The following is a 17,191-nucleotide window of genomic DNA, read 5'->3' on the forward strand; positions in this document are numbered from 1 at the left end:
AATAAAACACGTTTATTTCCATGCAACTCTCTGATTGGTCTGGTGGTGTCTTGCCTCTGTTGCATTCACTGATCACGGGAAATTACATTTCTGCCGTCCTCTAGGTAAAGTACGGTTGATGTAATATATTATTGAGGGAGAATTTGTCCGGGGCTAAAGAAAAAACATCCGGGGCGACGCCCATGCGGTAGACAGAGAGCTTTGCCTTCTGGCTCAGCTCCCTTTTTCATCACAACGGTGCGGTAAAGCGACTGCAGTACCGCTCCCGCTGCTCCGATTCTCCGGCCCATCTCACGCTCCATTGTTCCCTCACTCGAGAACAAGACCCCGAGATACTTGAACTCCTTCACTTGGGGTAAGGACTCAACCGAGTCTTGTTTCAGCATGTTGATTATAAATCCAACAAGATAGGACAAGTCACACAAGATTAAAAGCCCTATGCATAAGAAAACATAATAAAAACTGGTCAAAAATGCAATATTAATTCAAGAGTATACAACAGGGGTCTTCAACTAAAATTCAACGAGGTCCAGTTAGAGAAAATGTCCCCATGCAAAGGTCCGGAACATCAAAATGTCTAACCTGCTTCATGAATTAGTGTGATATATATATTGAAGTGACCTGTAGCTTTATCAACGTCTGCATGTAATCAACTACTGACTGCCAATCAAATAAAGAAAGTACAATTCAAAAACAACAATATTTATTGTCAATTAACATTACTTAAATAGTGTGGATATGTGTAATGTTCCTCTCGGGCTGCATTTACAAATAAAATAGAGCAAATAAATAAAATAGCTTTTGAAAATATGTGCATCTTAAAAGTGCTTAATTTTAGATAAATAAAATAAAGTGTAGCAGCAGCTTGAGTTTCCCTTTTTCTTTGTTAACCGTTTCACATCATGACTTAACAGTTTCAGCCGATTATAGAACAATATCAGTCTTTACACATCATAACAATTGAACAGTTTTAAAGTTTATCTTTCTTTCCCTCTTATATTGCAGTCCCTCACTCACTTTTTTAAAATTCAGTGTGAGAATTGAGCTGGAGCTTGTCCTGCCAGGAGTTTGTAAATCTGGGCTGAAATGGTGTCAGGGCCATTCTCACACACATGCAGGTGCTCATTGGTTACAGTGATGCAAACACAGGTATGGTGAAAAAAGAGAGAACTATTCGAAGCAGAAAAAAAACAGCGTAATATACCATCTGACAAAGGCCTGTGCTATAATGCTTCAATTAACTGCTATTCTTTATAATATACTCAGAGATCAATAGGAGACAGAGATGTTAAGTTATAAATCAAGGGTTTTTATTATTATTTACAGCAGGGGTGGGGAACCTTTTTCCTTTACATTTGTACAACATCCTCAGAGGGTCGTACAAATTATTGAACTCAACCTTTGCTTAAAAAAACTAAAATCACAGCCCATTCATTTCGCCTTTCTTTCATGCTGTGCAAAGAAAAAGCAACCTCTTAATCCAGGGTTAGGGTTAGGGTTAGCTAACCCTTAATCCAGATATCTCACCATGACTCGCGCATGCATGTGCACGGTTGTGGCATGACCACCAAAACAAAGATATGGACACAAGATGTGTGCAAATGTATTTAGTATCCTATCCATGTGAACATGATTTAAGTGGGGGGGGAACTAACCTCCTCTAGGGGGGTCCGGGGGCATGCTCCCCCGGGAAGATTTTTTTTTTTTAAATATTGAAGTTAAAAGCCTCAATCTGGTGCACTTTGAGAGCAACATCAGGAGATCTATGGATACATCTCTCAACACCCATTTGAAACAGAACTGTAACCTTTGCTTAAAAAAACTAAAATCACAGCCCATTCATTTCGCCTTTCTTTCATGCTGTGCAAAGAAAAAGCAACCTCTTAATCCAGATATCTCACCATGACTCACGTATGCATGCATGTGCACGGTTGTGGCATGACCACCAAAACAGAAAGATATGGACACAAGATGTGTGCAAATGTATTTAGTATCCTATCCATGTGAACATGATTTAAGTGGGGGGGGGAACTAACCTCCTCTAGGGGGGTCCGGGGGCATGATCCCCCGGGAATTTTTTCAAATATTGAAGTTAAAAGCATCAATCTGGTACACTTTGAGAGCAACATTAAGAGATCTATGGATACATCTCTCAACACCCATATGAAACAGAACTGTAAGCATATTTTTCTTTTTGGATATTTTACAAATCACTCCCCTTTTAAACTCTATTCTTGTTATTTTTAACAACTTTTTTGTTACTGTCATATAGTATTTTATACCTGTTTTTCATTTAGTCTCATTAATAACTATAATGATCATATCAAGGTGTACCTTAACCTCACTGAGCTGAGGTTATTTGAGCCTCTCAGGAGAGAGCTCTCTTCCACCTGGTTGTAGAAAAGCTCTTTAAATTCGTTAGCATAGCTAGCTAACCAGATGCTAATAACAACAGATCGCCACTGTGCTTACAACTAAAGACACAGCCACGCAAACACTGCGGCATGTGTACGGCTCCTTATGGGTATTGCAATATTTTTAAGGGCTTGAGCGGCGTTCCGGTGCTCAGCACTCCTTTCAGACGAGACATATACCACGTGAAGACATGTTACGCTCGTGTTGTGTTCAAGGAACCTGTCCTTGGCCAGGAAAAACAGGTACTCGTTACACTGAAGTGAGAAGTTGTCCGTCAGTCCGACTGACGGACGGATTCCCTCCCCCCCCACCCCCAAAACGAAAACTCTTCGGTTCTCCACGAATTACGCAAGTCACCCAAATCAGCGTTAAAAAAGCGGGAGGTGCCGAAAAATCCCCTATTAATGTATTGATTATAGCTCCGGGTCCGTATAGGTCGGCGTCTGGGTCCGGATCCGGACCGCGGTCCGCCTGTTACCGACCCCTGGTATACAATAAAGTCGTAATTTAGCTCTGATTTCATCTTTACTAAAAAATACATTTGATTAAGAGCAACAATACCACTTGGATAATAATTCATCAATAATAATGATCAAATAATATACAAGTGTAACTCTGCATTTTCAAGTAGGCCCACATTAAGGTTCTAATACCTCTATACTTCAATTTAAGTATACTTTTGAATGCCGGACATGAATTGATTATTTGTATAATGTGCTATTGCTGCTTCACCTCTTAAGTGAAGGATCCAAATACTGTTCCACAAGTAAAAGAATACTTAATTCTGTTGGGTAGTTTTTTGTTGCTGTTGTTGTTTTTTAAATATATTTTGGGCCAGACAGTGCCTTTATTGAAAGACTGCATGGGTAATCAAAAATAAACTGTCAAATATTTTCAAATCAAGCAATCACCTTTTTATTGTTCATTCACTACAGTACATGTTAGCTATATTGCGACCCTCAGCAGACAACTCATAAGGCTGCTTTACAAATGAATATATCCAGATTAGCAAAAGGCCAACTATATTGAACAGGTTTGTGTGATGGAGAGAAAGTGATTTTTTCACAGTTATTGCAATCAATTCACAAATGTAAGGAAATTATAGTTTATCCTTAACAAAAAGTAGAATTTTAAAATGATTTGCTTTAATCAACAGGTAACAAGATCCCTGGTATCTCAATCACTCATGAATTATGCACTTTAAGGAGCGAATCTAAAATTCTGCACATTATTACACAATCTGGCTGAGTTCAGCAGGTTTCCAGTACACTCTTACTCAGCACTATTTCTAACCTTTCTATTCTGATACAGAAATCCGGGAAATTGATGTTCGCGGTTTCTTCTGTTGGTCGACAGATGTGTTCCTCATTAAGAGGTAGTACCTCAATATGCCAACCGACTGCAGAGTGTTTTCTTTGGCTGGCTGCACTGCCAGTCATGAGGAAGCAGTTGAGGATGTTTAGTTTTTCTTTTTCTCTGCAGAGTCCTGTAGTTTCGCTTCTGCAGCAACACAGAGCCTTCACAGTAATGCTTTAAGTTCTGTTTTCACTTGAAGTTGAGGACAAATAAAGCGAATTATGGGAGTTTCTTAATGTGAAAGAAAGTGCAAAGTTCACACTGTACATAGTACACAAAAAAGTAAATATTTTTAACTGTCGTAGGCTGTATCAGTGTTGCACATTCATATTGCATCAGTGCTAGGGATGAACTGTATTGAAGCTTAATCAGATCTCACACACTCACTTTCGATCTCAACGTTTTCCTGTTTAGGACTGACTTTCTATCATTTCTGTGCAAATGTTTGTGTGTAAATGGCTCGTGGAAATAATATTTAAAGTTTCATTTCTCTTCTTTCTTCCTTTTTCCCTTGCATCTACTACCACAGCTACTGTCATCTTACTTTGTCCACTTTGACATATAAAAAAACCCCCAAAAACTAGAGAATGCAATTCCTGAAGAAATTGCCATAAGAATGCTTTATACGGTGGGCCTGAAGTGTAAGTCAAAACAACATTTCATAAAACACTACAGCATTTCAGAAAACACCACAGCATTTCACAAAACACTTAAACATTTAAACTTTTACGGAAAGGGTATTCCTTTAGGGAGAACACTTCTTATTTGTGATTGGACTGAGCCAGCAAGAGAAGCACTGCTGTGATTGGTTGTTTTTGCTGCCAGTCAAGAAATGACACTTCGTGATTGGTCACATACTTGCCAAACCTCCCGATTTTCGCGGGAGACTCCCGATTTCATTGCCCTCTCCCCTTTTCCTCCCGGGGTCATATTTCCCCCGCATTTCTCCCGATTTCTGACATAATCAGATTTACTCACGACTGTTTAAACTCGGACTTTAATACAGCTACACCATTGTTTGGTTTCCATGGTAGCGCGTCACTTTAGTAGGGCGCGCAACTGAAAGTCTGAGAGGGTGTTCAGCATGGTGAGGAAGATAGTCACAGAAAGCAGAACAAGAATGGACAACTCTACCCTCTACTTACTCCTTTCCATTTACAACCACCATGAGCATGTTAATGTTAATCCAACAGCTCCGGCGATCCACTTTGAAATGCTCCTTATTTCGGAAAAATTAGGTATTGTAGTCAATGGCGAGAGAAAACGTGTCTTTCGATCCCATTTGAATTGTGCCATTCCATTTAAAAAAAAGTCACAGTTTGTCGTAAAACTGTTGAAATAAAAGACTATGAAAAATACGCAACTAGAAAGACTACAAATCTCAGAGTCACGTAAGTGATAATTGTTTTCCTCCACTAAATATAAGAGATAGCTAAGATAACATAACTTTAACAAGATGCCTGTGTGCTTTGTACCAGGTTGTAATCATACCAGCAATGGGTCTTGCTAGTTCTTTCGCTTCCCGTCTGATGAAAGTACCTGGGGCCTCATTTATAAAGGGATATACGCTCAAAAAATGGCGCACGCCAGTTTCTACGCAATGTTTGCGATTTATAAAATACTAACTTGACGGGAAAATGTGCGGTCCTCCACGCAAACTCTAACCCATGCGTACGCACTAAGCACAAAAACGGGAGAGACGAGAAACTGCGACACCGTTGGCAGAAGGAAGAATGGAGAGAAATATGTGGAAATAATACCATAAATCAAATGTTACCTCTCATTTATCATATATGAATAATTCATTTTCACAAATTGATTAAAGCCAATCTTAAAATAATTTAACAAACGCCTGACTGCTCAGTGCACACAAAAACTCAACTTGGAGAAATAAATAAATACGGATATGTTATATAAAACCACCTCGAATATGTTGTGTTAATGTTATGAAATGTTTTCTCATATATGATGCGGTAAGCAGGAGGACAGAATTACGTCTAAACTGACGCCGTTTTGCATTTCTATAGGTTGTAGATACGAGCATGGTTTTATATACTATCTCGTTTAATCGTGTTTTATGCCGTTTGCCAAGACTTGATAAGTTGCTCGTAAAACACAGGAGGTATGGAAACTAAAGTAACGTATTATAGCAGAAAGTTTAATACAGCGTATTTCTGGTGTATTCATTTTAATATCACCTGATATATATAGGATGTGTGTTAAACTTGAATGGACGAGTCAATTTTTTCCTCTTAAATATAGAGAGGTTTTTATATTATATATTCCTAAAATGATGTCCTATTTTAAGTAGAAGTAGATTAGCGCAAATGGTCTTTTCTTCCACTTTTGTGTTCTAATCAAAAGCTGTTTTTTTGGCTATTTGTGAGTAGGTAAGGTACAGTACAACCTGTGATTTCTGCCTTGAGTAAAATGATTACACGTTGATAAGTATTTTTCAGAAAGTCATTAGAAGAGGCCCATGAGTCTCTTTGCTAATTATCAATGGTCTTTGCAATTAACAGCAGATGTACCCATGTTAAGTGAATTGGTAAGAGGTCAGAGGAACTCCAAGAGAGGGCTTTCTCAGATATAATACAGTTAAAGTCTTGTTAGTTAGTGGTTCATATCCAGCATGCATTAGCTAAGAAACTATAAGGATGTTGGTGTGTTAGCTGCATAGAGAAAATGCATGTGCGTTCATGTGCAGACGTTAGTTAATTGGATAATTCATATCCTGCAAGACTCCTAGAGAGGCCATGAGACGATTGAGTCACACAGTTAGAGGGACAATGGTCGTTCTGAATTATCAATAGATATATTCATTTTGAGTGAGCTGACTTCGAGGTTAGAGGAAGTTCAGAGAAGGCCTTAGGGTATAAGAACAGTTAACCTTTGTTACTTAACTAATCCTAAGGATGTCATGAGACACAGAGAGAAAAACATGTGACATTTGTGTGGTAGGCTGCAGGATAAAATGTGTGTGTGTTCATTGCAGTGGCTATACATGCTGTATGATTACTGATCAACTGTACCTGTGTTTGTGTTTTATTTGATTCCTCTCTGTTTTATTCTTTCATGCTGTGCATGCTAAATTGCCACAACATTTTGGAGTAGTTGGCTTAAACATATGTGTGTGCTTAATTACTCTGTATGAAGTAGGAGCAGTTTGCATGGCAGGAGACATCCTTATTTAGACACAGCATGTCAAGCATCTGGAAGGCTACATGTCTAAGATGTGTGTGCGTTAAAGATGTTTAAGGGGAATGTGTGTGCGTTCTGGCAAAGAGTCCTGCGTATGTAAAATTCTACTGCTCCCAAGCATTGCTGTAGGACTGCTTGAGAGCAGAGGTAATATTTTCCTCGTTACTATTGATTGTTGTACAACGAAATAATCATTGATCAACTATACCTATGTGTAACAGATAGTTAAATATCCCTATAAAGACATTGGTTCTTCTTAACACTCAGGGACATAGACACACACACACACACACACACACACACACACACACACACACACACACACACACACACACACACACACCACACACACACACACACACACACACACACACACACACACACACACACACACACACACACACACACACTATAAGGAGATGGTGCGAACCAGACGGAGTCAACGACTGCTGACTCATTGCCTAGGGTTCGCCCAGAAGTGAAACCGGCCAATGGAGAACTACCAACTCATTGCCTAGGGTCCCGCCCAGGAGTGAACAACCAATTAGAAGATATGAAGGGTACTCTGTATTTTGTATTGTTGCTTTTACCATTAAAACTCAGCTTATTGCTTATCTCATTCCTCAGTGTTCGAGTCCTTTCCTTGTAGGAGCCTACTCATCAATGGACGGCGAGGAGCAGAGGTGAACCTTCCACCACCGCCATTGGGTGGTGCTCCAACAAAACTAAGAACACCATATGTGGTAAATTGTACAGCTAATATAACACAACACATTAGTTTTATTTCCTTTAATTGATTGATATAGAGTTGCTGCGGGGGGGGGGGGGGGGGGGGGGTTGAGATGCACAGGCTGCAGTGGAGACTGTGCTGATCGACAGCTGATCGACAGCTGGGACACAAACCACCAAATACAAAAAAATAATTCAGATCCAGTCGTCATGACTCCACTCCGGAGGGATTCCCCGATCATTTCTTACAGTTTCTCATCAAGGGGGTGTGTCTCCTGTCCCCGGTACAAAAACATTGCCTCAGGAATGCTATGTGTATTTATTTTGTCATGAACCTTTTTCGGACCACTTACTTATTTATTTATTTTGGTGACGATCCGACCTCCATGCGGCTACTCTGGTTCAAACTGCATCCACCAAACAATATGATTTATCTCGACCTCCCCACAATAACCAAAATCTGACACGTTGTGAGATGTCTTTTTTAGCTGTTCTGTCGTCATTTCCTGCGATCTTCATAAAGTCTGTTAAAATGAATGAATGAATGAATGGGCGTTTCTTTGACTATTTATAGGCAAATATGGGCGTTACGTGAAGCCCGCAAAAGCTGCACCGCATTTCAAGTCGATTGTGATTTATAAAGGGAAACCGGCGTAGGAAGTGCCATACGCACTTTCCTCGCCGGTACGCAATGTTTTGTGAATCGGAAAATGTCGGAACATTTCTGTACCTATTTTTTGGATTTCTACTACGTAAGCAACCTTCCCAAGTGAATCCTACGCACGGCGTTATAAATGAGGCCCCAGGAGTGGCTGGATCAAGTTAGCTACCTAGCTAGTAGCAAGCACGTTAGTTAGCATTACAGCCTTAGCCTTGTCATTTTTATTAGCCTTAACATGAAGTAACATGAAGTAACCCAAAATGTTAAACAGTAAGAGTAATAGTCATATTTCGTGAACATTTTGAAGAGTACTGTCCCACCGGTGTGATCATTCTATAATACACCATTTAAGCATGTCTGCCCCCTCCCCTGTGGTGATAGTGAGGGTGAGTCAATCCCTTTTTTGGCAAGACAGTACTTCTGACGGCCATCTTGGTGTTGGTGACGTGTGTTGTGCAAGACCAGAGATGTAGTTCATTGAGCAGTTTCACACAGAAAAAGTGTTACTTTACAGTTTTACGGCAAAACATTTTATTTTTTACTTGCAAAATTATCTTTTAAATTGACAAACATCATATGTATAATTTCTGAAATGCTGAAGCGTTTTGTGAAATGCTATGGTCTTTTCTGAAATGCTGAAGCGTTTTGTGAAATGCTGAAGAGTTTTGGGAAATGCTGTAGTATTTTGTGAAATGCTGTAGCGTTTTCTGAAATGCTGTAGCGTTTTCTGAAATGCTGAAGCGTTTTCTGAAATGCTATAATGTTTTCTGAAATGCTGAAGCGTTTTGTGAAATGCTGTAGCATTTTGTGAAATGCTGTAGCGTTTTGTAAAATTATGTTGCGTTTTGTAAAATGCTGTAGCGTTTTGTAAAATTTGACTTGCATTTCAGGGCCACCGTAGTTTTATGCTGAAAAGCAACTGTTATGCTGGCTTGAATGTGTAAGAAGAAAAGTGAAGAAGCAGGAATATTTGGATAACAGGGAATGGGTTCCATACGACTGAACGTCATAGAAAAAGGTGAATAATACATTATATTAAAATGTTTCACGAAACTCCTAATGTAGGAAAATGTAAAAGATGTAAGGTGTCAATACATCAGTGAATACAGATGTGGCAGTATACACATTTCTACACTGACCACTATTGCGGTAAGCATGTTGTAACTTCCGGTTGTTGTTGTCATCTCCGGGTATCCTGTGTGCCTCTTCTGTTGCTGATAGCTTATCTTAACTTAATCGATCGTTTTAAAACTCTTGATCACGGCAACTGCCTGACATTGTAATCACACGTTACTACAGCTTAAGCACTCACAACTCTCCTTCTCTTAGCGACTGTAGCTCCACAGTTGCCTACACTCTTTTCGGGTTTGCTAACGGTAGCTACTTTAGCTTGATAGCTAGCCATGGCTCTTTCCCCACCCTCGGGTGCTATTTCCTGCTCTAACTGTCTCATGTTTCGTTACTTCCCTGCCTCCTTTACTGGTACCGATACATGTGTTAAATGTAGTATAGTTGTTAATTTGGAGGCGGGAATCATAGCCATAGAAGCCCGACTCCGCATCTTAGAAATTAACTCAGCTACAGTAAAGCCCATGTTAGCCGGTGCGGACCGGCAAACGGTAGCTCCTCTTAGCCGTCCCCCGGCAACTCCCGAGCAGCAGGGAGACTGGGTGACTGTTCAGAAGGGACATAACGCGAAACCCGCAGGTCCCCACCAACCCGTTCACGTATCTAACAGATATTCCCCACTCAGCGAGACACCCGCTGAGAAGCCAACTCTGGTTATTGGTAGCTCTATGAGACACGTGAATTTAGAGACCGAAGCCTCCACAGTCACATGCATTCCGGGGGCCAGAGCGGGCGACATTGAGGCGCATCTTAAACTGCTGGCTAAAAAGAAACGTAAATACAGTAGGATTGTTATTCATGTCGGTGGTAATGATGTTCGTTTACGCCAATCAGAATGCACCAAACTTAATGTGGAGTCGATGTGTAGTTATGCTAAAACAATGTCGGACACCGTAATCTTCTCTGGTCCCCTCCCCAATCTGATCAATGATGACATGTATAGCCGCATGTCATTATTTCAGCGCTGGTTGTCTTGGTGGTGCCCAGCAAATAATGTGGGCTTTGTAAATAATTGGACAGCCTTCTGGGGAAAACCTGGTCTGATTAAGAGAGACGGCATTCATCCTACTTTGGAAGGTGCAGATCTCATTTCGGCAAACATTTCAGGGCTTTGTGGACTTAATCCATGACAAAGTGGAGTTGAGACCAGGAGGCGGAGTCGCAGTCTTACACGCTTCTCTGCTCTCTCTCCTAGGCAGTCATCCATAGGAATCCCGAACCCAATAAAATACCCAATATTAATGGTGTGTGTGTCTGCCCAAGGACAATTTAAGGTAAAACCTAATAGAGGTGTCATACATAATAACCTAATAAAAGTAAATGTAACAACTACTACAGTGCAACAAAACAGGAAGATTAAATGTGGTCTCTTAAACATAAGATCTCTAGCATCGAAAGCAATATTGGTAAATGATTTAATATCAGATTATAATATTGATATATGCTGTCTCACTGAAACTTGTTTGAGACATGAAGAATATGTCAGCATAAATGAGGCACCAACCCAGCCATATCAATACTCATATTGCCCGAGGCACGGGCCGAGGAGGTGGAGTTGCAGCACTCTTTGACTCAAATTTACTTATCAATACTAAACCAAAATTAAATTATACCTCATTTGAAAGCCTCGTTTTTAGTCTTACGCATCCAACCTGGAAAACTTTGCAGCCAATCTTATTTCAATCAGGAGAGACGTAATGTATGGAATACATGTTTATTATCGGTCACATTATATAAATGAAACATAATGATGACGGTTTATAACAAGAGAATGAAATAGTGTTTGGCGATGTGGCCCAGGTTTTGTAGGATATCATTCGGGAAGGGAAATAACCGTTTCCGATGAACCCCCCTGGGTCTCTAGACACTGGTGATGGTGATAAGTGGTTAGGTCCGGTTGGAAGGGAGGAGGTTAAGCTTGGCCCTGAGTTGGAAGCAGGAGGTGAAGGGGTGGAGGAGGGTTGCGCGTTGACACCTGAAAGACAGCTGATAGAAAAGGGGAGAGCATATATGGAGGGATTAACAGGTGCGATAATTAGGCTTGTGAATGGAGGGAAGTGATAGGTTGGCTAAGGAGTGGCGCTCCCTGTCATCTAGTGAAGGGAGCGAGTATTGCCATGACGTGCAATACGGAGTGATAGGTCTTCCTGTCTGAACTTGCGCTAAGCTTCATTTCAATCAGGAGAGACGTAATGTATGGAATACATGTTTATTATCGGTCACATTATATAAATGAAACATAATGATGACGGTTTATAACAAGAGAATGAAATGGTGTTTGGCAATTAGGCCCAGGTTTTGTAGGATATCATTCGGGAAGGGAAAGAACCGTTTCCGATGAACCCCCAAAAGAAGTGAAGTATGAAGTACTGAACGTGAAGAAATCTTACCTTGTGGGATGCAGTGGAAATCTATGGATGAAATGAGAGGTTAATACATGTGGGGATTTAGACGTACTGATGCCTCCCAGGCATCCTTCCTGGACGTACAGGGCATCCCGGACGTACGGGGCATCCCGGACGTACGGGGCATCCTGGACATACAGGGCGTCCCGGACATACAGGGCTTCCCGTTGTGCATGAATATCATTCGGGAAGGGAGAACCGATCCGATGAATCCCCAAAACAATGAAATATAATGAAATGAGATGTACTGGGTTTCTTACCTTACGAGCTAGCTGCGGTGGTTTATGGATATAATTAGAGAATTATACGGGGACAGAGAAGACATGTTATTGACTAGCGTAGGACTAAGAGTGGGATAATGCATGATGGACTCGTCCTGGCTCACGCGAGCCTCAGACCCTTCCGGTCAAACATGAAAATAAAATGCGTGGATGTCACATCCTGGCTCACAAGCCTGAGACCCTTCCGGTCAAACATGAAAAGTAAAAACCCTTCCGGTCAAACATGAAATAAAAATGCGTGGATGTCACATCCTGGCTCACAAGCCTGAGACCCTTCCGGTCAAACATGAAAAGTAAAAACCCTTCCGGTCAAACATGAAATAAAAATGCGTGGATGTCACATCCTGGCTCACAAGCCTGGGACCCTTCCGGTCAAACATGAAAATAAAATGCATGGATGTCATATCCTGGCTCACAAGCCTGGGACCCTTCCGGTCAAACATGAAAATAAAATGCGTGGATGTCACATCCTGGCTCACAAGCCTGGGACCCTTCCGGTCAAACATGAAAATAAAAAATGCGTGGATGTCACGTCCTGGCTCACTCGAGCCGGAGACCCTTCGGTCAGAACACGTGGAACGTGACTTGAAATAACCATGTAACACGACAGGACCTGTAGTGTAAACGTGCCCATGATCTTAGATTGATGATGCAATAGAATCCAGATAGAAACATGACGATGATATGTGAGCTGATATGCTAATGACACCACCACCAGTTATATGCATGATTACCAACGTTTTTTTAAAATTGTTTTTTTATGCATTTGTATCTATTTATTTTTATATTTATTTATTGATTAATAAAAAAAAAAAATAATAAGAATGTGTTTGAAGCCCTAAGGGGAGAAAGTTCTAAGAGCACGGGATCCGGGTGAGTAGATGAAACGATGCTAAGCGAGTGATGTTAGGGAGTGGAGGGGTGAATGATCAGAAGAATCTCCCGCCATGTGGTTTCTGAAGCAGGGCGGGGATCTTAGGCCGGCTGCGCCTGGGACATACGGACCTCGGATGAGCATCGTTGCAGGCGCTGCAGATATGGAGGAAATAGCAGTTTGGGTAAGTGCAGACATTTTCGTTGAAGTTACTGCATATATGCTTGTCTTGCCAGCGCTGCGCCTGACTGCCTTGTCTATTATCTGAAGTCTGAAAAGTGTGGGGGGGGGGGGGGGGCTCTGCATGCGGAGAGAGGCACTGAAGGGCAGAATTGGGCGAGGTGGCCCTGAGCACCGCAGCTGTTGCACGACATGACTTGGTGGCCGCCTGTGGACATGACGAGCAGCTCCGTGTCCAGTATTCTTTCACACACACGGGTTTTGGGCCGAGGGCGACACCGTACTTCCGTTATCCACCATTTCACACGAGGTGCAAGCAGAATATCATAGTCTATTGCCTTGATCAATATCTAGTCAACTCTAAAATACCACATATATGCATTGGCATGATAATATTATTGTGACAAGTGGGGTATTCACCTGGTGTTTGCAGAAGATAGACGTAGATCAGTGCTTCTCAAAGTGTGGTCCCTAGTGGTCCGTGAGTATATTGTTAAAATTTCACATTTGAAATAAATAAATACATTTAAGTTTTCCGCACTCTCGCGGGAATATCTCCGCAATGGAGCGAGCTTAAGTTTCACTTTTGATTGCATGATATAGCCCAGCGCAACACCTTCATCACACATGTGGCCACTTGTTTGTACCATTTTCAGGCGATTTGTAAAAAACAATGTGTTTTTGGATATTTGTGGAGTTAGGTGGTCCGCGAGTATTTTTTTATTGGTTAAGTGGTCCTTGGTATGAAAAAGTTTGAGAAACACTGACGTAGATGCTGCCAAAATCGACCGAAGGCCACTTTCGAGAGTCGTTTTTCCATACATCTGCAGGCAGTCTGTAAGGGCAATCGGACAACCCACACAGCTCTAGTTTACGCTGGTAACGACCTAGAGCACACCCCTCAAATCCAGAGATGTAATCCGAAGACATGCAGCGATTTCTTCGGTCGTTAATTCAGAAAAAAAACCTAGTGCGCTCTGCCTGGCTACATTACCTAGCTGTTTATATTAGCACCTCCTGGATATTAGCACCTCCAGGAAAATGGCGTATTTATATATATATGGCGCGCGTTGCATTGTGGGTAGCTCGTGACGTCACTGTGTGTGAAAGAATGGACCAGTCCAGGCGGATGTTGGAGTGTGCAATGTGAAGCGCTGCTTTACATGAGAAGCTCTTGTGGTAGGAGTAAAATACGTTTTTTCCGTATTTCAGAAAAAGGTCGCCGATCAGAGCAAGATATGCATCTAGCTCTTGCCTTCTTTCCAGGTAGACGGAGCATATGACGTCACGGTAGATCCCGAAAGCAACCAGAAAATACCCTATGGAGAGGTCTCTGTTGAGACGGGGGTCTGCTGCCTTGAATACGGCGGTGATGCTTCCCCCTGTGGCGATGGATTTGTCGCACTCCGGGGACGGCAGGATGAGGCTAACTAGGTTAATGTCCTTCCCGTCGAGTATTTTTGCCGAAGCCGGGGGGAATTATTCGCCATTTGGGGAATGTAAGACCTACCGGAAAGAGTGACTGGGAGGGCGGAAGCCAGGGAATGAGGGGAGGTTACACTGAGGGAATGTAGGGGCTTGGACCGGCATTAACCCCCGGCGGCGCCATGGCAGGAAGCGCAGCCCTGTGAGTTGATGAAGTGGAGGCTCTGGCTGCTGCCCTTTCCATAGACTGAAGGCGAGCGTCGATTTGTTGCATGGATTTGGCCAGGGATTGCAGGGTGTTGGCCAAGCTGGTATCTATGAGCCCAGGCTAGTTTAAGGTGCTTCCGGGCTGGTCAGCGATGGGGCGAGCCTGGGAGGAAGTTATCTTTTTGGACGGATGAGCTCCTGGGGGGGGCGACTTCCTTGTCCTCTTACCCCCGCGGCCGCGCCCCGGTCTGTCGGAGGGGCCGGCTGGTGGGGCCGGCTGGAGCTGCTGGCGTGAGCTGGGGAACGGCGCCTGCTACTTGGTCTGAGAGCTCGCGAAGCTGGGAGAGAGTAAGACCTGGGGCTGGGGAAATGCCCTTCTGCTGCAGTTGAAGAGTGAGGAGATCTGCCTCTGCTGTATGTGAGCTGCTGCGGGAACCCGCACGGGTGCTCGAGCGCCGGTAGCTTGAGGAAGGGGAAGCTGCCTCGGGCGGAGCGTCAGGGCTGGGATTGAGATCCTCCTGGAAGAGTTCGTCCTCGGAATCGTCCGAATTGGACATCTTTGAGGTTAGATTTATCGTACGCGGAGGTTTGTTTGTTTGCACTACCGTTGCGCGTTGACACATGAAAGACAGCTGATAGAAAAGGGGAGAGCATATATGGAGGGATTAACAGGTGCGATAATTAGGCTTGTGAATGGAGGGAAGTGATAGGTTGGCTAAGGAGTGGCGCTCCCTGTCATCTAGTGAAGGGAGCGAGTATTGCCATGACGTGCAATACGGAGTGATAGGTCTTCCTGTCTGAACTTGCGCTAAGCTTAATTTGTTACAGTGTACCGTGCACCAGGTCCTTATTCAGAATTCTTATCAGAATTCTCTGAGTTTTTATCAACTTTGTTACTTAAAACAGATTATCGTAGGTGACTTTAATATTCATGTTGACGATGATAAAAATAGCCTTACTGTTGCATTTAACTCTATATTATATTATGTTGGTTTCTGTCAGAGTGTAAATAAACCAACCCACTGCTATAATCACACTCTCGACCTTGTTCTGACTTATGGTATTGAAATTGAGCAACTATTAGTCGAACCGCATAATCCTGCTTTATCCGACCATTTCTTAGTAACTTTTGAAGTACTGTTACTAGACTACAAAGCATTAGTCAAAACCTCCTGCGGCAGAAACCTATCTGTTAGTAAGCCAAATTTAAGGAAGAGATTCCACCAATACTTAACTCGATAGCATGTCTGCATATAAGGGAGGAAACTTATACAAAATGTACACCACCCCAAATTGATCATGTTGTTGATAGTGCTATAGATGCGCTGCGAATAAAATTAGACTCTGTTGCTCCTTTGAAAGAGAAGAAAATAAAACAACATAGATTAGCTCCATGGCATAATGCCGAAACCTGCAAAATATAGCAAAAGTCGAGACAACTAGAAAGGATATGGCGTTCCACTAAACTTGAAGAATCTCGTTTAATTTGGCATATTACTCTCAATGAATATAAGAAAGCACTGCGTAAATCGAGAGCAGCCTACTACTCTTCATTAATAGATGAGAATAAGAATAATGCAAGATTTCTTTTCAGCACTGTAGCCGGGCTGACAGAGAGCCACAGCTCGATTGAGCCTTCTATTCCCATAGCACTCAGTAGTAATGATTTTATGTGCTTTTTTAACGATAAAATTGTTACTCTTAGAAACAAAATTAATGACCTCTTGCCTTTGACCAGTATAGTGTTATCAACAGCTCCCGGAAACGTAAGTTCTAATATTACACTAGATAGTAAACTAGAATGCTTTTCAGCCATTAACCTTGAACAATTAAATTCAATGATTCTCTCTTCTAAACCATCAACGTGCATGTTAGACCCAATTCCAACTAAGCTGTTGAAGGAAGTTTTTCCATTAATTAGCACTTCTTTATTAAATATTATGAATATGTCTTTATTATCAGGCTATGTTCCACAATCATTCAAGGTAGCAGTGATAAAACCGCTTCTTAAAAAGCACAACCTCGATCCAGAGGTTTTAGCCAACTATAGACCTATTTCTAATCTTCCATTCCTCTCAAAAATGATTGAGAAAGCGGTCGCAAAACAGCTGTGTGATTACTTAAAAAACAATGATTTATTTGAAGATTTTCAGTCTGGCTTTAGAACACATCATAGCACAGAGACAGCTCTGGTTAAAGTCATAAATGACATTCTAATAGCCTCAGACAAGGGACATGTCTCTATTCTTGTTTTGCTCGATCTCAGTGCTGCATTTGATACTATCGACCATGATATCTTATTGCAAAGACTAGAGCACTTAGTTGGCAT

The sequence above is a fragment of the Gymnodraco acuticeps genome, unplaced genomic scaffold, assembly GCF_902827175.1.
Source record: "Gymnodraco acuticeps unplaced genomic scaffold, fGymAcu1.1, whole genome shotgun sequence".
In the NCBI taxonomy this organism is placed as follows: domain Eukaryota; kingdom Metazoa; phylum Chordata; class Actinopteri; order Perciformes; family Bathydraconidae; genus Gymnodraco; species Gymnodraco acuticeps.